Source organism: Schistocerca piceifrons, chromosome 2 (genome assembly GCF_021461385.2).
Source record: "Schistocerca piceifrons isolate TAMUIC-IGC-003096 chromosome 2, iqSchPice1.1, whole genome shotgun sequence".
Taxonomy (NCBI): Eukaryota; Metazoa; Arthropoda; class Insecta; order Orthoptera; family Acrididae; genus Schistocerca; species Schistocerca piceifrons.
The window spans coordinates 39,695,501-39,718,404 of NC_060139.1; the positions used below are offsets into that span (position 1 = coordinate 39,695,501).

At 50.5% G+C, this 22,904-nt stretch overlaps 24 non-coding genes across 24 annotated transcripts; 12 read left to right on the forward strand and 12 right to left on the reverse strand.

Annotated features, from left to right (window-relative positions):
• Positions 1-380: 380 nt before the first annotated feature.
• Trnal-uaa lies at positions 381-464 on the reverse strand. The gene has a single exon. It is a non-coding gene; the product is annotated as a tRNA-Leu (tRNA).
• Positions 465-1,147: 683 nt separating this feature from the next.
• On the forward strand, positions 1,148-1,219 carry Trnag-ccc. Its single transcript has one exon. It is a non-coding gene; the product is annotated as a tRNA-Gly (tRNA).
• A 1,116-nt stretch (positions 1,220-2,335) lies between these two features.
• Trnal-uaa lies at positions 2,336-2,419 on the reverse strand. Its single transcript has one exon. It is a non-coding gene; the product is annotated as a tRNA-Leu (tRNA).
• Positions 2,420-3,102: 683 nt separating this feature from the next.
• On the forward strand, positions 3,103-3,174 carry Trnag-ccc. Its single transcript has one exon. It is a non-coding gene; the product is annotated as a tRNA-Gly (tRNA).
• Positions 3,175-4,299: 1,125 nt separating this feature from the next.
• Trnal-uaa lies at positions 4,300-4,383 on the reverse strand. The gene has a single exon. It is a non-coding gene; the product is annotated as a tRNA-Leu (tRNA).
• A 683-nt stretch (positions 4,384-5,066) lies between these two features.
• On the forward strand, positions 5,067-5,138 carry Trnag-ccc. The gene has a single exon. It is a non-coding gene; the product is annotated as a tRNA-Gly (tRNA).
• A 1,125-nt stretch (positions 5,139-6,263) lies between these two features.
• Positions 6,264-6,347, reverse strand: Trnal-uaa. The gene has a single exon. It is a non-coding gene; the product is annotated as a tRNA-Leu (tRNA).
• Positions 6,348-7,030: 683 nt separating this feature from the next.
• On the forward strand, positions 7,031-7,102 carry Trnag-ccc. The gene has a single exon. It is a non-coding gene; the product is annotated as a tRNA-Gly (tRNA).
• Positions 7,103-8,228: 1,126 nt separating this feature from the next.
• Trnal-uaa lies at positions 8,229-8,312 on the reverse strand. Its single transcript has one exon. It is a non-coding gene; the product is annotated as a tRNA-Leu (tRNA).
• Positions 8,313-8,995: 683 nt separating this feature from the next.
• Positions 8,996-9,067, forward strand: Trnag-ccc. The gene has a single exon. It is a non-coding gene; the product is annotated as a tRNA-Gly (tRNA).
• A 1,126-nt stretch (positions 9,068-10,193) lies between these two features.
• On the reverse strand, positions 10,194-10,277 carry Trnal-uaa. The gene has a single exon. It is a non-coding gene; the product is annotated as a tRNA-Leu (tRNA).
• A 683-nt stretch (positions 10,278-10,960) lies between these two features.
• On the forward strand, positions 10,961-11,032 carry Trnag-ccc. Its single transcript has one exon. It is a non-coding gene; the product is annotated as a tRNA-Gly (tRNA).
• A 1,125-nt stretch (positions 11,033-12,157) lies between these two features.
• On the reverse strand, positions 12,158-12,241 carry Trnal-uaa. The gene has a single exon. It is a non-coding gene; the product is annotated as a tRNA-Leu (tRNA).
• A 683-nt stretch (positions 12,242-12,924) lies between these two features.
• On the forward strand, positions 12,925-12,996 carry Trnag-ccc. The gene has a single exon. It is a non-coding gene; the product is annotated as a tRNA-Gly (tRNA).
• Positions 12,997-14,123: 1,127 nt separating this feature from the next.
• On the reverse strand, positions 14,124-14,207 carry Trnal-uaa. The gene has a single exon. It is a non-coding gene; the product is annotated as a tRNA-Leu (tRNA).
• Positions 14,208-14,890: 683 nt separating this feature from the next.
• Positions 14,891-14,962, forward strand: Trnag-ccc. Its single transcript has one exon. It is a non-coding gene; the product is annotated as a tRNA-Gly (tRNA).
• Positions 14,963-16,089: 1,127 nt separating this feature from the next.
• Positions 16,090-16,173, reverse strand: Trnal-uaa. Its single transcript has one exon. It is a non-coding gene; the product is annotated as a tRNA-Leu (tRNA).
• A 683-nt stretch (positions 16,174-16,856) lies between these two features.
• Positions 16,857-16,928, forward strand: Trnag-ccc. The gene has a single exon. It is a non-coding gene; the product is annotated as a tRNA-Gly (tRNA).
• A 1,127-nt stretch (positions 16,929-18,055) lies between these two features.
• On the reverse strand, positions 18,056-18,139 carry Trnal-uaa. Its single transcript has one exon. It is a non-coding gene; the product is annotated as a tRNA-Leu (tRNA).
• Positions 18,140-18,822: 683 nt separating this feature from the next.
• On the forward strand, positions 18,823-18,894 carry Trnag-ccc. The gene has a single exon. It is a non-coding gene; the product is annotated as a tRNA-Gly (tRNA).
• Positions 18,895-20,019: 1,125 nt separating this feature from the next.
• Positions 20,020-20,103, reverse strand: Trnal-uaa. The gene has a single exon. It is a non-coding gene; the product is annotated as a tRNA-Leu (tRNA).
• A 683-nt stretch (positions 20,104-20,786) lies between these two features.
• Positions 20,787-20,858, forward strand: Trnag-ccc. Its single transcript has one exon. It is a non-coding gene; the product is annotated as a tRNA-Gly (tRNA).
• A 1,126-nt stretch (positions 20,859-21,984) lies between these two features.
• Trnal-uaa lies at positions 21,985-22,068 on the reverse strand. Its single transcript has one exon. It is a non-coding gene; the product is annotated as a tRNA-Leu (tRNA).
• Positions 22,069-22,751: 683 nt separating this feature from the next.
• Trnag-ccc lies at positions 22,752-22,823 on the forward strand. The gene has a single exon. It is a non-coding gene; the product is annotated as a tRNA-Gly (tRNA).
• The last annotated feature ends 81 nt before the right edge of the window (positions 22,824-22,904 follow it).

Here is a 22,904-nt window from a genome sequence, read left to right on the forward strand (position 1 = left end):
ATACCCGATCCACCGTCTCATCCACCTTTATTACTGCCCTGACACTCATTTACGCACATATCTGCTTTCGTTCACGTTTGCTCGCCTGATGCTTGGACCCCAAAAACCACAACCCAAAGATATCGTAAATGCCGTGAGAATAACCAAGACTCAGCAAACAAAAGAATGTTCGGCTACCGGGAATCGATTCCGGGCCTCGTGGCTGAAAGCCATGTCTCCTAACAGCTTTCCATTCTTTCAGGCCGCCAGACAATCAGACTTGCAAGGCAAGCACCATAGTCACTGCCGTTTCTCGTAGTATCTGTGGAACCTGTTCCCGCGTAATTTACTTGTTTTCCCGCATGTACGAAATTGGTAGTTTTGGAATATTTAAAATGCATTGTCAGATGTGGGGTTCGAACCCACGCTCCCCTCCGGGAACCAGAGCTTAAATCTGGCGCCGTAGACCGCTCGGCCAATCTGACGCGTGGGCGCCAAATCTCTTCCACCGTCGTTTCTCGGTATATCTCCAGAGCCTGACTGCGAAATTAGCGTGTTTTTTTCTTGTGTGAAGGAAATACGTTGGTTTTAGAGTATTTAAAACGAGTTGTCAGATGTGAGGTTGCACCCCACCCTCACTTTCGGGAACCACAGCTTAAACATGGTGCCTTACACCATTGTTTTCCGTCGCCATCTGTCTTGAGTGGAACGAGCAGAACTGTAGTTATCAATATTCACACTGACGCAGAGAAAACAAAAAACGACAGAAGAGGCCGTTCCCTAGCAACGGCTACGCTGTGCATTTCGCCCTCAGGGGAAGCTAATGATAGGCTCCAGGCGAGCATCAAACTAACCAACTTAATATTGTGATACTTAGGCGCTTTCTACTTCTGGATTGGCACACACATGCTGAATCGTCTCTGGATCATCAGTAAGTACGTCACATTAGATATTTGTTTTATCGCCCTGCTGTAAATTAAAGGGCAGTTTTTCAACGGCTGTCAGTTCTGCTTCTAGCTACGCTACATCGCCCTAGCAGCACCTACGCACTGCGTTCAGATGTGCTCACCTCCGCCCTGGCGTTGAGCGCCTACAGCGCCGTCGCCTTCGGCCTCTGATGGCAGGAGGGTAGCCGACACATCAAGGCGTGGGTGGGACGCAGCACAACGCGGTGGTGGTGTAACGGTCAGCATGGTTGCTTCCCAAGCAGTTGATCCGGGTTCGATTCCCGGCCACCGCACAAAAGGTACTTTTTTCTTCTACGGGTATTCCACGTAACGAAACGCGATCTTCGAAACTGTGAACTGTCGCGGTACGAATAGTTTTCCTTCGCCCCTCGTCTCAGTCCGTGCTGCCAGGGCGCTAGTCTGCGGCTTTCGTTTCTCAGCATCGTGTGTCTCCATGTGTCGACTTTGCTCGGCTGACGCGAAAGCTGACGCTTGGAAATGGGCATATATGTAGAGGGCAGGCGCGACAAACGACTGGGAGAGACCAAAAAACGACAAACACACGACAGAACCTTTCATTTTATTGTGGCCACAGATTCGCCCCTTAGTGTACCGAGAGGCAAGAGTGGCGTCAGCGTGCGGGACCGCATAATTATTGCTAAGCAACAACGAAGCCGAAGGAAAAATGCAAAATGAAAGAAGGCAACAGCACGTCGAGTTCCCAGCCGAGCACGCATCCATGTACTAACCACGGCCAACGATTCCTAACGCCGGTGAACAGACGAGAACCGCTGCACTACGCGCGGTGTGGCCGTTGGCGACAGTATCGCGCAACGTGTAGACACCTTACTTCTTGTGAAGATCGCTTGTTATTTACCTGGCAGTGTGTCGCTGGAGGAAGCATTGTCTTTTAGGGGAGAAAAATGAAATGGCACTTGGTGCGGTCGAATACGTGGCCTTTGTGTTCACAGCACGACGCTCTAACTTACTCAGCTATCGAGCTACGCATTGTGGCACGTCTGCAGTCCAATACCCGATCCACCGTCTCATCCACCTTTATTACTGCCCTGACACTCATTTACGCACATATCTGCTTTCGTTCACGTTTGCTCGCCTGATGCTTGGACCCCAAAAACCACAACCCAAAGATATCGTAAATGCCGTGAGAATAACCAAGACTCAGCAAACAAAAGAATGTTCGGCTACCGGGAATCGATTCCGGGCCTCGTGGCTGAAAGCCATGTCTCCTAACAGCTTTCCATTCTTTCAGGCCGCCAGACAATCAGACTTGCAAGGCAAGCACCATAGTCACTGCCGTTTCTCGTAGTATCTGTGGAACCTGTTCCCGCGTAATTTACTTGTTTTCCCGCATGTACGAAATTGGTAGTTTTGGAATATTTAAAATGCATTGTCAGATGTGGGGTTCGAACCCACGCTCCCCTCCGGGAACCAGAGCTTAAATCTGGCGCCGTAGACCGCTCGGCCAATCTGACGCGTGGGCGCCAAATCTCTTCCACCGTCGTTTCTCGGTATATCTCCAGAGCCTGACTGCGAAATTAGCGTGTTTTTTTCTTGTGTGAAGGAAATACGTTGGTTTTAGAGTATTTAAAACGAGTTGTCAGATGTGAGGTTGCACCCCACCCTCACTTTCGGGAACCACAGCTTAAACATGGTGCCTTACACCATTGTTTTCCGTCGCCATCTGTCTTGAGTGGAACGAGCAGAACTGTAGTTATCAATATTCACACTGACGCAGAGAAAACAAAAAACGACAGAAGAGGCCGTTCCCTAGCAACGGCTACGCTGTGCATTTCGCCCTCAGGGGAAGCTAATGATAGGCTCCAGGCGAGCATCAAACTAACCAACTTAATATTGTGATACTTAGGCGCTTTCTACTTCTGGATTGGCACACACATGCTGAATCGTCTCTGGATCATCAGTAAGTACGTCACATTAGATATTTGTTTTATCGCCCTGCTGTAAATTAAAGGGCAGTTTTTCAACGGCTGTCAGTTCTGCTTCTAGCTACGCTACATCGCCCTAGCAGCACCTACGCACTGCGTTCAGATGTGCTCACCTCCGCCCTGGCGTTGAGCGCCTACAGCGCCGTCGCCTTCGGCCTCTGATGGCAGGAGGGTAGCCGACACATCAAGGCGTGGGTGGGACGCAGCACAACGCGGTGGTGGTGTAACGGTCAGCATGGTTGCTTCCCAAGCAGTTGATCCGGGTTCGATTCCCGGCCACCGCACAAAAGGTACTTTTTTCTTCTACGGGTATTCCACGTAACGAAACGCGATCTTCGAAACTGTGAACTGTCGCGGTACGAATAGTTTTCCTTCGCCCCTCGTCTCAGTCCGTGCTGCCAGGGCGCTAGTCTGCGGCTTTCGTTTCTCAGCATCGTGTGTCTCCATGTGTCGACTTGTCTCGACTTTGCTCGGCTGACGCGAAAGCTGACGCTTGGAAATGGGCATATATGTAGAGGGCAGGCGCGACAAACGACTGGGAGAGACCAAAAAACGACAAACACACGACAGAACCTTTCATTTTATTGTGGCCACAGATTCGCCCCTTAGTGTACCGAGAGGCAAGAGTGGCGTCAGCGTGCGGGACCGCATAATTATTGCTAAGCAACAACGAAGCCGAAGGAAAAATGCAAAATGAAAGAAGGCAACAGCACATCGAGTTCCCAGCCGAGCACGCATCCATGTACTAACCACGGCCAACGATTCCTAACGCCGGTGAACAGACGAGAACCGCTGCACTACGCGCGGTGTGGCCGTTGGCGACAGTATCGCGCAACGTGTAGACACCTTACTTCTTGTGAAGATCGCTTGTTATTTACCTGGCAGTGTGTCGCTGGAGGAAGCATTGTCTTTTAGGGGAGAAAAATGAAATGGCACTTGGTGCGGTCGAATACGTGGCCTTTGTGTTCACAGCACGACGCTCTAACTTACTCAGCTATCGAGCTACGCATTGTGGCACGTCTGCAGTCCAATACCCGATCCACCGTCACATCCACCTTTATTACTGCCCTGACACTCATTTACGCACATATCTGCTTTCGTTCACGTTTGCTCGCCTGATGCTTGGACCCCAAAAACCACAACCCAAAGATATCGTAAATGCCGTGAGAATAACCAAGACTCAGCAAACAAAAGAATGTTCGGCTACCGGGAATCGATTCCGGGCCTCGTGGCTGAAAGCCATGTCTCCTAACAGCTTTCCATTCTTTCAGGCCGCCAGACAATCAGACTTGCAAGGCAAGCACCATAGTCACTGCGTTTCTCGTAGTATCTGTGGAACCTGTTCCCGCGTAATTTACTTGTTTTCCCGCATGTACGAAATTGGTAGTTTTGGAATATTTAAAATGCATTGTCAGATGTGGGGTTCGAACCCACGCTCCCCTTCAGGAACCAGAGCTTAAATCTGGCGCCGTAGACCGCTCGGCCAATCTGACGCGTGGGCGCCAAATCTCTTCCACCGTCGTTTCTCGGTATATCTCCAGAGCCTGACTGCGAAATTAGCGTGTTTTTTTCTTGTGTGAAGGAAATACGTTGGTTTTAGAGTATTTAAAACGAGTTGTCAGATGTGAGGTTGCACCCCACCCTCACTTTCGGGAACCACAGCTTAAACATGGTGCCTTACACCATTGTTTTCCGTCGCCATCTGTCTTGAGTGGAACGAGCAGAACTGTAGTTATCAATATTCACACTGACGCAGAGAAAACAAAAAACGACAGAAGAGGCCGTTCCCTAGCAACGGCTACGCTGTGCATTTCGCCCTCAGGGGAAGCTAATGATAGGCTCCAGGCGAGCATCAAACTAACCAACTTAATATTGTGATACTTAGGCGCTTTCTACTTCTGGATTGGCACACACATGCTGAATCGTCTCTGGATCATCAGTAAGTACGTCACATTAGATATTTGTTTTATCGCCCTGCTGTAAATTAAAGGGCAGTTTTTCAACGGCTGTCAGTTCTGCTTCTAGCTACGCTACATCGCCCTAGCAGCACCTACGCACTGCGTTCAGATGTGCTCACCTCCGCCCTGGCGTTGAGCGCCTACAGCGCCGTCGCCTTCGGCCTCTGATGGCAGGAGGGTAGCCGACACATCAAGGCGTGGGTGGGACGCAGCACAACGCGGTGGTGGTGTAACGGTCAGCATGGTTGCTTCCCAAGCAGTTGATCCGGGTTCGATTCCCGGCCACCGCACAAAAGGTACTTTTTTCTTCTACGGGTATTCCACGTAACGAAACGCGATCTTCGAAACTGTGAACTGTCGCGGTACGAATAGTTTTCCTTCGCCCCTCGTCTCAGTCCGTGCTGCCAGGGCGCTAGTCTGCGGCTTTCGTTTCTCAGCATCGTGTGTCTCCATGTGTCGACTTGTCTCGACTTTGCTCGGCTGACGCGAAAGCTGACGCTTGGAAATGGGCATATATGTAGAGGGCAGGCGCGACAAACGACTGGGAGAGACCAAAAAACGACAAACACGCGACAGAACCTTTCATTTTATTGTGGCCACAGATTCGCCCCTTAGTGTACCGAGAGGCAAGAGTGGCGTCAGCGTGCGGGACCGCATAATTATTGCTAAGCAACAACGAAGCCGAAGGAAAAATGCAAAATGAAAGAAGGCAACAGCACGTCGAGTTCCCAGCCGAGCACGCATCCATGTACTAACCACGGCCAACGATTCCTAACGCCGGTGAACAGACGAGAACCGCTGCACTACGCGCGGTGTGGCCGTTGGCGACAGTATCGCGCAACGTGTAGACACCTTACTTCTTGTGAAGATCGCTTGTTATTTACCTGGCAGTGTGTCGCTGGAGGAAGCATTGTCTTTTAGGGGAAAAAATGAAATGGCACTTGGTGCGGTCGAATACGTGGCCTTTGTGTTCACAGCACGACGCTCTAACTTACTCAGCTATCGAGCTACGCAATGTGGCACGTCTGCAGTCCAATACCCGATCCACCGTCTCATCCACCTTTATTACTGCCCTGACACTCATTTACGCACATATCTGCTTTCGTTCACGTTTGCTCGCCTGATGCTTGGACCCCAAAAACCACAACCCAAAGATATCGTAAATGCCGTGAGAATAACCAAGACTCAGCAAACAAAAGAATGTTCGGCTACCGGGAATCGATTCCGGGCCTCGTGGCTGAAAGCCATGTCTCCTAACAGCTTTCCATTCTTTCAGGCCGCCAGACAATCAGACTTGCAAGGCAAGCACCATAGTCACTGCCGTTTCTCGTAGTATCTGTGGAACCTGTTCCCGCGTAATTTACTTGTTTTCCCGCATGTACGAAATTGGTAGTTTTGGAATATTTAAAATGCATTGTCAGATGTGGGGTTCGAACCCACGCTCCCCTTCGGGAACCAGAGCTTAAATCTGGCGCCTTAGACCGCTCGGCCAATCTGACGCGTGGGCGCCAGATCTCTTCCACCGTCGTTTCTCGGTATATCTCCAGAGCCTGACTGCGAAATTAGCGTGTTTTTTTCTTGTGTGAAGGAAATACGTTGGTTTTAGAGTATTTAAAACGAGTTGTCAGATGTGAGGTTGCACCCCACCCTCACTTTCGGGAACCACAGCTTAAACATGGTGCCTTACACCATTGTTTTCCGTCGCCATCTGTCTTGAGTGGAACGAGCAGAACTGTAGTTATCAATATTCACACTGACGCAGAGAAAACAAAAAACGACAGAAGAGGCCGTTCCCTAGCAACGGCTACGCTGTGCATTTCGCCCTCAGGGGAAGCTAATGATAGGCTCCAGGCGAGCATCAAACTAACCAACTTAATATTGTGATACTTAGGCGCTTTCTACTTATGGATTGGCACACACATGCTGAATCGTCTCTGGATCATCAGTAAGTACGTCACATTAGATATTTGTTTTATCGCCCTGCTGTAAATTAAAGGGCAGTTTTTCAACGGCTGTCAGTTCTGCTTCTAGCTACGCTACATCGCCCTAGCAGCACCTACGCACTGCGTTCAGATGTGCTCACCTCCGCCCTGGCGTTGAGCGCCTACAGCGCCGTCGCCTTCGGCCTCTGATGGCAGGAGGGTAGCCGACACATCAAGGCGTGGGTGGGACGCAGCACAACGCGGTGGTGGTGTAACGGTCAGCATGGTTGCTTCCCAAGCAGTTGATCCGGGTTCGATTCCCGGCCACCGCACAAAAGGTACTTTTTTCTTCTACGGGTATTCCACGTAACGAAACGCGATCTTCGAAACTGTGAACTGTCGCGGTACGAATAGTTTTCCTTCGCCACTCGTCTCAGTCCGTGCTGCCAGGGCGCTAGTCTGCGGCTTTCGTTTCTCAGCATCGTGTGTCTCCATGTGTCGACTTGTCTCGACTTTGCTCGGCTGACGCGAAAGCTGACGCTTGGAAATGGGCATATATGTAGAGGGCAGGCGCGACAAACGACTGGGAGAGACCAAAAAACGACAAACACACGACAGAACCTTTCATTTTATTGTGGCCACAGATTCGCCCCTTAGTGTACCGAGAGGCAAGAGTGGCGTCAGCGTGCGGGACCGCATAATTATTGCTAAGCAACAACGAAGCCGAAGGAAAAATGCAAAATGAAAGAAGGCAACAGCACGTCGAGTTCCCAGCCGAGCACGCATCCATGTACTAACCACGGCCAACGATTCCTAACGCCGGTGAACAGACGAGAACCGCTGCACTACGCGCGGTGTGGCCGTTGGCGACAGTATCGCGCAACGTGTAGACACCTTACTTCTTGTGAAGATCGCTTGTTATTTACCTGGCAGTGTGTCGCTGGAGGAAGCATTGTCTTTTAGGGGAGAAAAATGAAATGGCACTTGGTGCGGTCGAATACGTGGCCTTTGTGTTCACAGCACGACGCTCTAACTTACTCAGCTATCGAGCTACGCATTGTGGCACGTCTGCAGTCCAATACCCGATCCACCGTCACATCCACCTTTATTACTGCCCTGACACTCATTTACGCACATATCTGCTTTCGTTCACGTTTGCTCGCCTGATGCTTGGACCCCAAAAACCACAACCCAAAGATATCGTAAATGCCGTGAGAATAACCAAGACTCAGCAAACAAAAGAATGTTCGGCTACCGGGAATCGATTCCGGGCCTCGTGGCTGAAAGCCATGTCTCCTAACAGCTTTCCATTCTTTCAGGCCGCCAGACAATCAGACTTGCAAGGCAAGCACCATAGTCACTGCCGTTTCTCGTAGTATCTGTGGAACCTGTTCCCGCGTAATTTACTTGTTTTCCCGCATGTACGAAATTGGTAGTTTTGGAATATTTAAAATGCATTGTCAGATGTGGGGTTCGAACCCACGCTCCCCTTCGGGAACCAGAGCTTAAATCTGGCGCCGTAGACCGCTCGGCCAATCTGACGCGTGGGCGCCAAATCTCTTCCACCGTCGTTTCTCGGTATATCTCCAGAGCCTGACTGCGAAATTAGCGTGTTTTTTTCTTGTGTGAAGGAAATACGTTGGTTTTAGAGTATTTAAAACGAGTTGTCAGATGTGAGGTTGCACCCCACCCTCACTTTCGGGAACCACAGCTTAAACATGGTGCCTTACACCATTGTTTTCCGTCGCCATCTGTCTTGAGTGGAACGAGCAGAACTGTAGTTATCAATATTCACACTGACGCAGAGAAAACAAAAAACGACAGAAGAGGCCGTTCCCTAGCAACGGCTACGCTGTGCATTTCGCCCTCAGGGGAAGCTAATGATAGGCTCCAGGCGAGCATCAAACTAACCAACTTAATATTGTGATACTTAGGCGCTTTCTACTTCTGGATTGGCACACACATGCTGAATCGTCTCTGGATCATCAGTAAGTACGTCACATTAGATATTTGTTTTATCGCCCTGCTGTAAATTAAAGGGCAGTTTTTCAACGGCTGTCAGTTCTGCTTCTAGCTACGCTACATCGCCCTAGCAGCACCTACGCACTGCGTTCAGATGTGCTCACCTCCGCCCTGGCGTTGAGCGCCTACAGCGCCGTCGCCTTCGGCCTCTGATGGCAGGAGGGTAGCCGACACATCAAGGCGTGGGTGGGACGCAGCACAACGCGGTGGTGGTGTAACGGTCAGCATGGTTGCTTCCCAAGCAGTTGATCCGGGTTCGATTCCCGGCCACCGCACAAAAGGTACTTTTTTCTTCTACGGGTATTCCACGTAACGAAACGCGATCTTCGAAACTGTGAACTGTCGCGGTACGAATAGTTTTCCTTCGCCCCTCGTCTCAGTCCGTGCTGCCAGGGCGCTAGTCTGCGGCTTTCGTTTCTCAGCATCGTGTGTCTCCATGTGTCGACTTGTCTCGACTTTGCTCGGCTGACGCGAAAGCTGACGCTTGGAAATGGGCATATATGTAGAGGGCAGGCGCGACAAACGACTGGGAGAGACCAAAAAACGACAAACACACGACAGAACCTTTCATTTTATTGTGGCCACAGATTCGCCCCTTAGTGTACCGAGAGGCAAGAGTGGCGTCAGCGTGCGGGACCGCATAATTATTGCTAAGCAACAACGAAGCCGAAGGAAAAATGCAAAATGAAAGAAGGCAACAGCACGTCGAGTTCCCAGCCGAGCACGCATCCATGTACTAACCACGGCCAACGATTCCTAACGCCGGTGAACAGACGAGAACCGCTGCACTACGCGCGGTGTGGCCGTTGGCGACAGTATCGCGCAACGTGTAGACACCTTACTTCTTGTGAAGATCGCTTGTTATTTACCTGGCAGTGTGTCGCTGGAGGAAGCATTGTCTTTTAGGGGAGAAAAATGAAATGGCACTTGGTGCGGTCGAATACGTGGCCTTTGTGTTCACAGCACGACGCTCTAACTTACTCAGCTATCGAGCTACGCATTGTGGCACGTCTGCAGTCCAATACCCGATCCACCGTCACATCCACCTTTATTACTGCCCTGACACTCATTTACGCACATATCTGCTTTCGTTCACGTTTGCTCGCCTGATGCTTGGACCCCAAAAACCACAACCCAAAGATATCGTAAATGCCGTGAGAATAACCAAGACTCAGCAAACAAAAGAATGTTCGGCTACCGGGAATCGATTCCGGGCCTCGTGGCTGAAAGCCATGTCTCCTAACAGCTTTCCATTCTTTCAGGCCGCCAGACAATCAGACTTGCAAGGCAAGCACCATAGTCACTGCCGTTTCTCGTAGTATCTGTGGAACCTGTTCCCGCGTAATTTACTTGTTTTCCCGCATGTACGAAATTGGTAGTTTTGGAATATTTAAAATGCATTGTCAGATGTGGGGTTCGAACCCACGCTCCCCTTCGGGAACCAGAGCTTAAATCTGGCGCCGTAGACCGCTCGGCCAATCTGACGCGTGGGCGCCAAATCTCTTCCACCGTCGTTTCTCGGTATATCTCCAGAGCCTGACTGCGAAATTAGCGTGTTTTTTTCTTGTGTGAAGGAAATACGTTGGTTTTAGAGTATTTAAAACGAGTTGTCAGATGTGAGGTTGCACCCCACCCTCACTTTCGGGAACCACAGCTTAAACATGGTGCCTTACACCATTGTTTTCCGTCGCCATCTGTCTTGAGTGGAACGAGCAGAACTGTAGTTATCAATATTCACACTGACGCAGAGAAAACAAAAAACGACAGAAGAGGCCGTTCCCTAGCAACGGCTACGCTGTGCATTTCGCCCTCAGGGGAAGCTAATGATAGGCTCCAGGCGAGCATCAAACTAACCAACTTAATATTGTGATACTTAGGCGCTTTCTACTTCTGGATTGGCACACACATGCTGAATCGTCTCTGGATCATCAGTAAGTACGTCACATTAGATATTTGTTTTATCGCCCTGCTGTAAATTAAAGGGCAGTTTTTCAACGGCTGTCAGTTCTGCTTCTAGCTACGCTACATCGCCCTAGCAGCACCTACGCACTGCGTTCAGATGTGCTCACCTCCGCCCTGGCGTTGAGCGCCTACAGCGCCGTCGCCTTCGGCCTCTGATGGCAGGAGGGTAGCCGACACATCAAGGCGTGGGTGGGACGCAGCACAACGCGGTGGTGGTGTAACGGTCAGCATGGTTGCTTCCCAAGCAGTTGATCCGGGTTCGATTCCCGGCCACCGCACAAAAGGTACTTTTTTCTTCTACGGGTATTCCACGTAACGAAACGCGATCTTCGAAACTGTGAACTGTCGCGGTACGAATAGTTTTCCTTCGCCCCTCGTCTCAGTCCGTGCTGCCAGGGCGCTAGTCTGCGGCTTTCGTTTCTCAGCATCGTGTGTCTCCATGTGTCGACTTGTCTCGACTTTGCTCGGCTGACGCGAAAGCTGACGCTTGGAAATGGGCATATATGTAGAGGGCAGGCGCGACAAACGACTGGGAGAGACCAAAAAACGACAAACACGCGACAGAACCTTTCATTTTATTGTGGCCACAGATTCGCCCCTTAGTGTACCGAGAGGCAAGAGTGGCGTCAGCGTGCGGGACCGCATAATTATTGCTAAGCAACAACGAAGCCGAAGGAAAAATGCAAAATGAAAGAAGGCAACAGCACGTCGAGTTCCCAGCCGAGCACGCATCCATGTACTAACCACGGCCAACGATTCCTAACGCCGGTGAACAGACGAGAACCGCTGCACTACGCGCGGTGTGGCCGTTGGCGACAGTATCGCGCAACGTGTAGACACCTTACTTCTTGTGAAGATCGCTTGTTATTTACCTGGCAGTGTGTCGCTGGAGGAAGCATTGTCTTTTAGGGGAAAAAATGAAATGGCACTTGGTGCGGTCGAATACGTGGCCTTTGTGTTCACAGCACGACGCTCTAACTTACTCAGCTATCGAGCTACGCAATGTGGCACGTCTGCAGTCCAATACCCGATCCACCGTCTCATCCACCTTTATTACTGCCCTGACACTCATTTACGCACATATCTGCTTTCGTTCACGTTTGCTCGCCTGATGCTTGGACCCCAAAAACCACAACCCAAAGATATCGTAAATGCCGTGAGAATAACCAAGACTCAGCAAACAAAAGAATGTTCGGCTACCGGGAATCGATTCCGGGCCTCGTGGCTGAAAGCCATGTCTCCTAACAGCTTTCCATTCTTTCAGGCCGCCAGACAATCAGACTTGCAAGGCAAGCACCATAGTCACTGCCGTTTCTCGTAGTATCTGTGGAACCTGTTCCCGCGTAATTTACTTGTTTTCCCGCATGTACGAAATTGGTAGTTTTGGAATATTTAAAATGCATTGTCAGATGTGGGGTTCGAACCCACGCTCCCCTTCGGGAACCAGAGCTTAAATCTGGCGCCGTAGACCGCTCGGCCAATCTGACGCGTGGGCGCCAAATCTCTTCCACCGTCGTTTCTCGGTATATCTCCAGAGCCTGACTGCGAAATTAGCGTGTTTTTTTCTTGTGTGAAGGAAATACGTTGGTTTTAGAGTATTTAAAACGAGTTGTCAGATGTGAGGTTGCACCCCACCCTCACTTTCGGGAACCACAGCTTAAACATGGTGCCTTACACCATTGTTTTCCGTCGCCATCTGTCTTGAGTGGAACGAGCAGAACTGTAGTTATCAATATTCACACTGACGCAGAGAAAACAAAAAACGACAGAAGAGGCCGTTCCCTAGCAACGGCTACGCTGTGCATTTCGCCCTCAGGGGAAGCTAATGATAGGCTCCAGGCGAGCATCAAACTAACCAACTTAATATTGTGATACTTAGGCGCTTTCTACTTCTGGATTGGCACACACATGCTGAATCGTCTCTGGATCATCAGTAAGTACGTCACATTAGATATTTGTTTTATCGCCCTGCTGTAAATTAAAGGGCAGTTTTTCAACGGCTGTCAGTTCTGCTTCTAGCTACGCTACATCGCCCTAGCAGCACCTACGCACTGCGTTCAGATGTGCTCACCTCCGCCCTGGCGTTGAGCGCCTACAGCGCCGTCGCCTTCGGCCTCTGATGGCAGGAGGGTAGCCGACACATCAAGGCGTGGGTGGGACGCAGCACAACGCGGTGGTGGTGTAACGGTCAGCATGGTTGCTTCCCAAGCAGTTGATCCGGGTTCGATTCCCGGCCACCGCACAAAAGGTACTTTTTTCTTCTACGGGTATTCCACGTAACGAAACGCGATCTTCGAAACTGTGAACTGTCGCGGTACGAATAGTTTTCCTTCGCCCCTCGTCTCAGTCCGTGCTGCCAGGGCGCTAGTCTGCGGCTTTCGTTTCTCAGCATCGTGTGTCTCCATGTGTCGACTTGTCTCGACTTTGCTCGGCTGACGCGAAAGCTGACGCTTGGAAATGGGCATATATGTAGAGGGCAGGCGCGACAAACGACTGGGAGAGACCAAAAAACGACAAACACACGACAGAACCTTTCATTTTATTGTGGCCACAGATTCGCCCCTTAGTGTACCGAGAGGCAAGAGTGGCGTCAGCGTGCGGGACCGCATAATTATTGCTAAGCAACAACGAAGCCGAAGGAAAAATGCAAAATGAAAGAAGGCAACAGCACGTCGAGTTCCCAGCCGAGCACGCATCCATGTACTAACCACGGCCAACGATTCCTAACGCCGGTGAACAGACGAGAACCGCTGCACTACGCGCGGTGTGGCCGTTGGCGACAGTATCGCGCAACGTGTAGACACCTTACTTCTTGTGAAGATCGCTTGTTATTTACCTGGCAGTGTGTCGCTGGAGGAAGCATTGTGTTTTTAGGGGAGAAAAATGAAATGGCACTTGGTGCGGTCGAATACGTGGCCTTTGTGTTCACAGCACGACGCTCTAACTTACTCAGCTATCGAGCTACGCAATGTGGCACGTCTGCAGTCCAATACCCGATCCACCGTCTCATCCACCTTTATTACTGCCCTGACACTCATTTACGCACATATCTGCTTTCGTTCACGTTTGCTCGCCTGATGCTTGGACCCCAAAAACCACAACCCAAAGATATCGTAAATGCCGTGAGAATAACCAAGACTCAGCAAACAAAAGAATGTTCGGCTACCGGGAATCGATTCCGGGCCTCGTGGCTGAAAGCCATGTCTCCTAACAGCTTTCCATTCTTTCAGGCCGCCAGACAATCAGACTTGCAAGGCAAGCACCATAGTCACTGCCGTTTCTCGTAGTATCTGTGGAACCTGTTCCCGCGTAATTTACTTGTTTTCCCGCATGTACGAAATTGGTAGTTTTGGAATATTTAAAATGCATTGTCAGATGTGGGGTTCGAACCCACGCTCCCCTTCGGGAACCAGAGCTTAAATCTGGCGCCGTAGACCGCTCGGCCAATCTGACGCGTGGGCGCCAAATCTCTTCCACCGTCGTTTCTCGGTATATCTCCAGAGCCTGACTGCGAAATTAGCGTGTTTTTTTCTTGTGTGAAGGAAATACGTTGGTTTTAGAGTATTTAAAACGAGTTGTCAGATGTGAGGTTGCACCCCACCCTCACTTTCGGGAACCACAGCTTAAACATGGTGCCTTACACCATTGTTTTCCGTCGCCATCTGTCTTGAGTGGAACGAGCAGAACTGTAGTTATCAATATTCACACTGACGCAGAGAAAACAAAAAACGACAGAAGAGGCCGTTCCCTAGCAACGGCTACGCTGTGCATTTCGCCCTCAGGGGAAGCTAATGATAGGCTCCAGGCGAGCATCAAACTAACCAACTTAATATTGTGATACTTAGGCGCTTTCTACTTCTGGATTGGCACACACATGCTGAATCGTCTCTGGATCATCAGTAAGTACGTCACATTAGATATTTGTTTTATCGCCCTGCTGTAAATTAAAGGGCAGTTTTTCAACGGCTGTCAGTTCTGCTTCTAGCTACGCTACATCGCCCTAGCAGCACCTACGCACTGCGTTCAGATGTGCTCACCTCCGCCCTGGCGTTGAGCGCCTACAGCGCCGTCGCCTTCGGCCTCTGATGGCAGGAGGGTAGCCGACACATCAAGGCGTGGGTGGGACGCAGCACAACGCGGTGGTGGTGTAACGGTCAGCATGGTTGCTTCCCAAGCAGTTGATCCGGGTTCGATTCCCGGCCACCGCACAAAAGGTACTTTTTTCTTCTACGGGTATTCCACGTAACGAAACGCGATCTTCGAAACTGTGAACTGTCGCGGTACGAATAGTTTTCCTTCGCCCCTCGTCTCAGTCCGTGCTGCCAGGGCGCTAGTCTGCGGCTTTCGTTTCTCAGCATCGTGTGTCTCCATGTGTCGACTTGTCTCGACTTTGCTCGGCTGACGCGAAAGCTGACGCTTGGAAATGGGCATATATGTAGAGGGCAGGCGCGACAAACGACTGGGAGAGACCAAAAAACGACAAACACACGACAGAACCTTTCATTTTATTGTGGCCACAGATTCGCCCCTTAGTGTACCGAGAGGCAAGAGTGGCGTCAGCGTGCGGGACCGCATAATTATTGCTAAGCAACAACGAAGCCGAAGGAAAAATGCAAAATGAAAGAAGGCAACAGCACGTCGAGTTCCCAGCCGAGCACGCATCCATGTACTAACCACGGCCAACGATTCCTAACGCCGGTGAACAGACGAGAACCGCTGCACTACGCGCGGTGTGGCCGTTGGCGACAGTATCGCGCAACGTGTAGACACCTTACTTCTTGTGAAGATCGCTTGTTATTTACCTGGCAGTGTGTCGCTGGAGGAAGCATTGTGTTTTTAGGGGAGAAAAATGAAATGGCACTTGGTGCGGTCGAATACGTGGCCTTTGTGTTCACAGCACGACGCTCTAACTTACTCAGCTATCGAGCTACGCATTGTGGCACGTCTGCAGTCCAATACCCGATCCACCGTCACATCCACCTTTATTACTGCCCTGACACTCATTTACGCACATATCTGCTTTCGTTCACGTTTGCTCGCCTGATGCTTGGACCCCAAAAACCACAACCCAAAGATATCGTAAATGCCGTGAGAATAACCAAGACTCAGCAAACAAAAGAATGTTCGGCTACCGGGAATCGATTCCGGGCCTCGTGGCTGAAAGCCATGTCTCCTAACAGCTTTCCATTCTTTCAGGCCGCCAGACAATCAGACTTGCAAGGCAAGCACCATAGTCACTGCCGTTTCTCGTAGTATCTGTGGAACCTGTTCCCGCGTAATTTACTTGTTTTCCCGCATGTACGAAATTGGTAGTTTTGGAATATTTAAAATGCATTGTCAGATGTGGGGTTCGAACCCACGCTCCCCTTCGGGAACCAGAGCTTAAATCTGGCGCCGTAGACCGCTCGGCCAATCTGACGCGTGGGCGCCAAATCTCTTCCACCGTCGTTTCTCTGTATATCTCCAGAGCCTGACTGCGAAATTAGCGTGTTTTTTTCTTGTGTGAAGGAAATACGTTGGTTTTAGAGTATTTAAAACGAGTTGTCAGATGTGAGGTTGCACCCCACCCTCACTTTCGGGAACCACAGCTTAAACATGGTGCCTTACACCATTGTTTTCCGTCGCCATCTGTCTTGAGTGGAACGAGCAGAACTGTAGTTATCAATATTCACACTGACGCAGAGAAAACAAAAAACGACAGAAGAGGCCGTTCCCTAGCAACGGCTACGCTGTGCATTTCGCCCTCAGGGGAAGCTAATGATAGGCTCCGGGCGAGCATCAAACTAACCAACTTAATATTGTGATACTTAGGCGCTTTCTACTTCTGGATTGGCACACACATGCTGAATCGTCTCTGGATCATCAGTAAGTACGTCACATTAGATATTTGTTTTATCGCCCTGCTGTAAATTAAAGGGCAGTTTTTCAACGGCTGTCAGTTCTGCTTCTAGCTACGCTACATCGCCCTAGCAGCACCTACGCACTGCGTTCAGATGTGCTCACCTCCGCCCTGGCGTTGAGCGCCTACAGCGCCGTCGCCTTCGGCCTCTGATGGCAGGAGGGTAGCCGACACATCAAGGCGTGGGTGGAACGCAGCACAACGCGGTGGTGGTGTAACGGTCAGCATGGTTGCTTCCCAAGCAGTTGATCCGGGTTCGATTCCCGGCCACCGCACGAAAGGTACTTTTTTCTTCTACGGGTATTCCACGTAACGAAACGCGATCTTCGAAACTGTGAACTGTCGCGGTACGAATAGTTTTCCTTCGCCCCTCGTCGCAGTCCGTGCTGCCAGGGCGCTAGTCTGCGGCTTTCGTTTCTCAGCATGGTGTGTCTCCATGTGTCGACTTGTCTCGACTTTGCTCGGCTGACGCGAAAGCTGACGCTTGGAAATGGGCATATATGTAGAGGGCAGGCGCGACAAACGACTGGGAGAGACCAAAAAACGACAAACACGCGACAGAACCTTTCATTTTATTGTGGCCACAGATTCGCCCCTTAGTGCACCGAGAGGCAAGAGTGGCGTCAGCGTGCGGGACCGCATAATTATTGCTAAGCAACAACGAAGCCGAAGGAAAAATGCAAAATGAAAGAAGGCAACAGCACGTCGAGTTCCCAGCCGAGCACGCATCCATGTACTAACCACGGCCAACGATTCCTAACGCCGGTGAACAGACGAGAACCGCTGCACTACGCGCGGTGTGGCCGTTGGCGACAGTATCGCGCAACGTGTAGACACCTTACTTCTTGTGAAGATCGCTTGTTATTTACCTGGCAGTGTGTCGCTGGAGGAAGCATTGTGTTTTTAGGGGAGAAAAATGAAATGGCACTTGGTGCGGTCGAATACGTGGCCTTTGTGTTCACAGCACGACGCTCTAACTTACTCAGCTATCGAGCTACGCATTGTGGCACGTCTGCAGTCCAATACCCGATCCACCGTCACATCCACCTTTATTACTGCCCTGACACTCATTTACGCACATATCTGCTTTCGTTCACGTTTGCTCGCCTGATGCTTGGACCCCAAAAACCACAACCCAAAGATATCGTAAATGCCGTGAGAATAACCAAGACTCAGCAAACAAAAGAATGTTCGGCTACCGGGAATCGATTCCGGGCCTCGTGGCTGAAAGCCATGTCTCCTAACAGCTTTCCATTCTTTCAGGCCGCCAGACAATCAGACTTGCAAGGCAAGCACCATAGTCACTGCCGTTTCTCGTAGTATCTGTGGAACCTGTTCCCGCGTAATTTACTTGTTTTCCCGCATGTACGAAATTGGTAGTTTTGGAATATTTAAAATGCATTGTCAGATGTGGGGTTCGAACCCACGCTCCCCTTCGGGAACCAGAGCTTAAATCTGGCGCCGTAGACCGCTCGGCCAATCTGACGCGTGGGCGCCAAATCTCTTCCACCGTCGTTTCTCTGTATATCTCCAGAGCCTGACTGCGAAATTAGCGTGTTTTTTTCTTGTGTGAAGGAAATACGTTGGTTTTAGAGTATTTAAAACGAGTTGTCAGATGTGAGGTTGCACCCCACCCTCACTTTCGGGAACCACAGCTTAAACATGGTGCCTTACACCATTGTTTTCCGTCGCCATCTGTCTTGAGTGGAACGAGCAGAACTGTAGTTATCAATATTCACACTGACGCAGAGAAAACAAAAAACGACAGAAGAGGCCGTTCCCTAGCAACGGCTACGCTGTGCATTTCGCCCTCAGGGGAAGCTAATGATAGGCTCCGGGCGAGCATCAAACTAACCAACTTAATATTGTGATACTTAGGCGCTTTCTACTTCTGGATTGGCACACACATGCTGAATCGTCTCTGGATCATCAGTAAGTACGTCACATTAGATATTTGTTTTATCGCCCTGCTGTAAATTAAAGGGCAGTTTTTCAACGGCTGTCAGTTCTGCTTCTAGCTACGCTACATCGCCCTAGCAGCACCTACGCACTGCGTTCAGATGTGCTCACCTCCGCCCTGGCGTTGAGCGCCTACAGCGCCGTCGCCTTCGGCCTCTGATGGCAGGAGGGTAGCCGACACATCAAGGCGTGGGTGGGACGCAGCACAACGCGGTGGTGGTGTAACGGTCAGCATGGTTGCTTCCCAAGCAGTTGATCCGGGTTCGATTCCCGGCCACCGCACGAAAGGTACTTTTTTCTTCTACGGGTATTCCACGTAACGAAACGCGATCTTCGAAACTGTGAACTGTCGCGGTACGAATAGTTTTCCTTCGCCCCTCGTCTCAGTCCGTGCTGCCAGGGCGCTAGTCTGCGGCTTTCGTTTCTCAGCATCGTGTGTCTCCATGTGTCGACTTGTCTCGACTTTGCTCGGCTGACGCGAAAGCTGACGCTTGGAAATGGGCATATATGTAGAGGGCAGGCGCGACAAACGACTGGGAGAGACCAAAAAACGACAAACACGCGACAGAACCTTTCATTTTATTGTGGCCACAGATTCGCCCCTTAGTGCACCGAGAGGCAAGAGTGGCGTCAGCGTGCGGGACCGCATAATTATTGCTAAGCAACAACGAAGCCGAAGGAAAAATGCAAAATGAAAGAAGGCAACAGCACGTCGAGTTCCCAGCCGAGCACGCATCCATGTACTAACCACGGCCAACGATTCCTAACGCCGGTGAACAGACGAGAACCGCTGCACTACGCGCGGTGTGGCCGTTGGCGACAGTATCGCGCAACGTGTAGACACCTTACTTCTTGTGAAGATCGCTTGTTATTTACCTGGCAGTGTGTCGCTGGAGGAAGCATTGTCTTTTAGGGGAAAAAATGAAATGGCACTTGGTGCGGTCGAATACGTGGCCTTTGTGTTCACAGCACGACGCTCTAACTTACTCAGCTATCGAGCTACGCAATGTGGCACGTCTGCAGTCCAATACCCGATCCACCGTCTCATCCACCTTTATTACTGCCCTGACACTCATTTACGCACATATCTGCTTTCGTTCACGTTTGCTCGCCTGATGCTTGGACCCCAAAAACCACAACCCAAAGATATCGTAAATGCCGTGAGAATAACCAAGACTCAGCAAACAAAAGAATGTTCGGCTACCGGGAATCGATTCCGGGCCTCGTGGCTGAAAGCCATGTCTCCTAACAGCTTTCCATTCTTTCAGGCCGCCAGACAATCAGACTTGCAAGGCAAGCACCATAGTCACTGCCGTTTCTCGTAGTATCTGTGGAACCTGTTCCCGCGTAATTTACTTGTTTTCCCGCATGTACGAAATTGGTAGTTTTGGAATATTTAAAATGCATTGTCAGATGTGGGGTTCGAACCCACGCTCCCCTTCGGGAACCAGAGCTTAAATCTGGCGCCTTAGACCGCTCGGCCAATCTGACGCGTGGGCGCCAGATCTCTTCCACCGTCGTTTCTCGGTATATCTCCAGAGCCTGACTGCGAAATTAGCGTGTTTTTTTCTTGTGTGAAGGAAATACGTTGGTTTTAGAGTATTTAAAACGAGTTGTCAGATGTGAGGTTGCACCCCACCCTCACTTTCGGGAACCACAGCTTAAACATGGTGCCTTACACCATTGTTTTCCGTCGCCATCTGTCTTGAGTGGAACGAGCAGAACTGTAGTTATCAATATTCACACTGACGCAGAGAAAACAAAAAACGACAGAAGAGGCCGTTCCCTAGCAACGGCTACGCTGTGCATTTCGCCCTCAGGGGAAGCTAATGATAGGCTCCAGGCGAGCATCAAACTAACCAACTTAATATTGTGATACTTAGGCGCTTTCTACTTCTGGATTGGCACACACATGCTGAATCGTCTCTGGATCATCAGTAAGTACGTCACATTAGATATTTGTTTTATCGCCCTGCTGTAAATTAAAGGGCAGTTTTTCAACGGCTGTCAGTTCTGCTTCTAGCTACGCTACATCGCCCTAGCAGCACCTACGCACTGCGTTCAGATGTGCTCACCTCCGCCCTGGCGTTGAGCGCCTACAGCCCCGTCGCCTTCGGCCTCTGATGGCAGGAGGGTAGCCGACACATCAAGGCGTGGGTGGGACGCAGCACAACGCGGTGGTGGTGTAACGGTCAGCATGGTTGCTTCCCAAGCAGTTGATCCGGGTTCGATTCCCGGCCACCGCACAAAAGGTACTTTTTTCTTCTACGGGTATTCCACGTAACGAAACGCGATCTTCGAAACTGTAAACTGTCGCGGTACGAATAGTTTTCCTTCGCCCCTCGTCTCAGTACGTGCTGCCAGGGCGCTAGTCTGCGGCTTTCGTTTCTCAGCATCGTGTGTCTCCATGTGTCGACTTGTCTCGACTTTGCTCGGCTGACGCGAAAGCTGACGCTTGGAAATGGGCATATATGTAGAGGGCAGGCGCGACAAACGACTGGGAGAGACCAAAAAACGACAAACACACGACAGAACCTTTCATTTTATTGTGGCCACAGATTCGCCCCTTAGTGTACCGAGAGGCAAGAGTGGCGTCAGCGTGCGGGACCGCATAATTATTGCTAAGCAACAACGAAGCCGAAGGAAAAATGCAAAATGAAAGAAGGCAACAGCACGTCGAGTTCCCAGCCGAGCACGCATCCATGTACTATCCACGGCCAACGATTCCTAACGCCGGTGAACAGACGAGAACCGCTGCACTACGCGCGGTGTGGCCGTTGGCGACAGTATCGCGCAACGTGTAGACACCTTACTTCTTGTGAAGATCGCTTGTTATTTACCTGGCAGTGTGTCGCTGGAGGAAGCATTGTCTTTTAGGGGAGAAAAATGAAATGGCACTTGGTGCGGTCGAATACGTGGCCTTTGTGTTCACAGCACGACGCTCTAACTTACTCAGCTATCGAGCTACGCATTGTGGCACGTCTGCAGTCCAATACCCGATCCACCGTCACATCCACCTTTATTACTGCCCTGACACTCATTTACGCACATATCTGCTTTCGTTCACGTTTGCTCGCCTGATGCTTGGACCCCAAAAACCACAACCCAAAGATATCGTAAATGCCGTGAGAATAACCAAGACTCAGCAAACAAAAGAATGTTCGGCTACCGGGAATCGATTCCGGGCCTCGTGGCTGAAAGCCATGTCTCCTAACAGCTTTCCATTCTTTCAGGCCGCCAGACAATCAGACTTGCAAGGCAAGCACCATAGTCACTGCCGTTTCTCGTAGTATCTGTGGAACCTGTTCCCGCGTAATTTACTTGTTTTCCCGCATGTACGAAATTGGTAGTTTTGGAATATTTAAAATGCATTGTCAGATGTGGGGTTCGAACCCACGCTCCCCTTCGGGAACCAGAGCTTAAATCTGGCGCCGTAGACCGCTCGGCCAATCTGACGCGTGGGCGCCAAATCTCTTCCACCGTCGTTTCTCGGTATATCTCCAGAGCCTGACTGCGAAATTAGCGTGTTTTTTTCTTGTGTGAAGGAAATACGTTGGTTTTAGAGTATTTAAAACGAGTTGTCAGATGTGAGGTTGCACCCCACCCTCACTTTCGGGAACCACAGCTTAAACATGGTGCCTTACACCATTGTTTTCCGTCGCCATCTGTCTTGAGTGGAACGAGCAGAACTGTAGTTATCAATATTCACACTGACGCAGAGAAAACAAAAAACGACAGAAGAGGCCGTTCCCTAGCAACGGCTACGCTGTGCATTTCGCCCTCAGGGGAAGCTAATGATAGGCTCCGGGCGAGCATCAAACTAACCAACTTAATATTGTGATACTTAGGCGCTTTCTACTTCTGGATTGGCACACACATGCTGAATCGTCTCTGGATCATCAGTAAGTACGTCACATTAGATATTTGTTTTATCGCCCTGCTGTAAATTAAAGGGCAGTTTTTCAACGGCTGTCAGTTCTGCTTCTAGCTACGCTACATCGCCCTAGCAGCACCTACGCACTGCGTTCAGATGTGCTCACCTCCGCCCTGGCGTTGAGCGCCTACAGCGCCGTCGCCTTCGGCCTCTGATGGCAGGAGGGTAGCCGACACATCAAGGCGTGGGTGGGACGCAGCACAACGCGGTGGTGGTGTAACGGTCAGCATGGTTGCTTCCCAAGCAGTTGATCCGGGTTCGATTCCCGGCCACCGCACGAAAGGTACTTTTTTCTTCTACGGGTATTCCACGTAACGAAACGCGATCTTCGAAACTGTGAACTGTCGCGGTACGAATA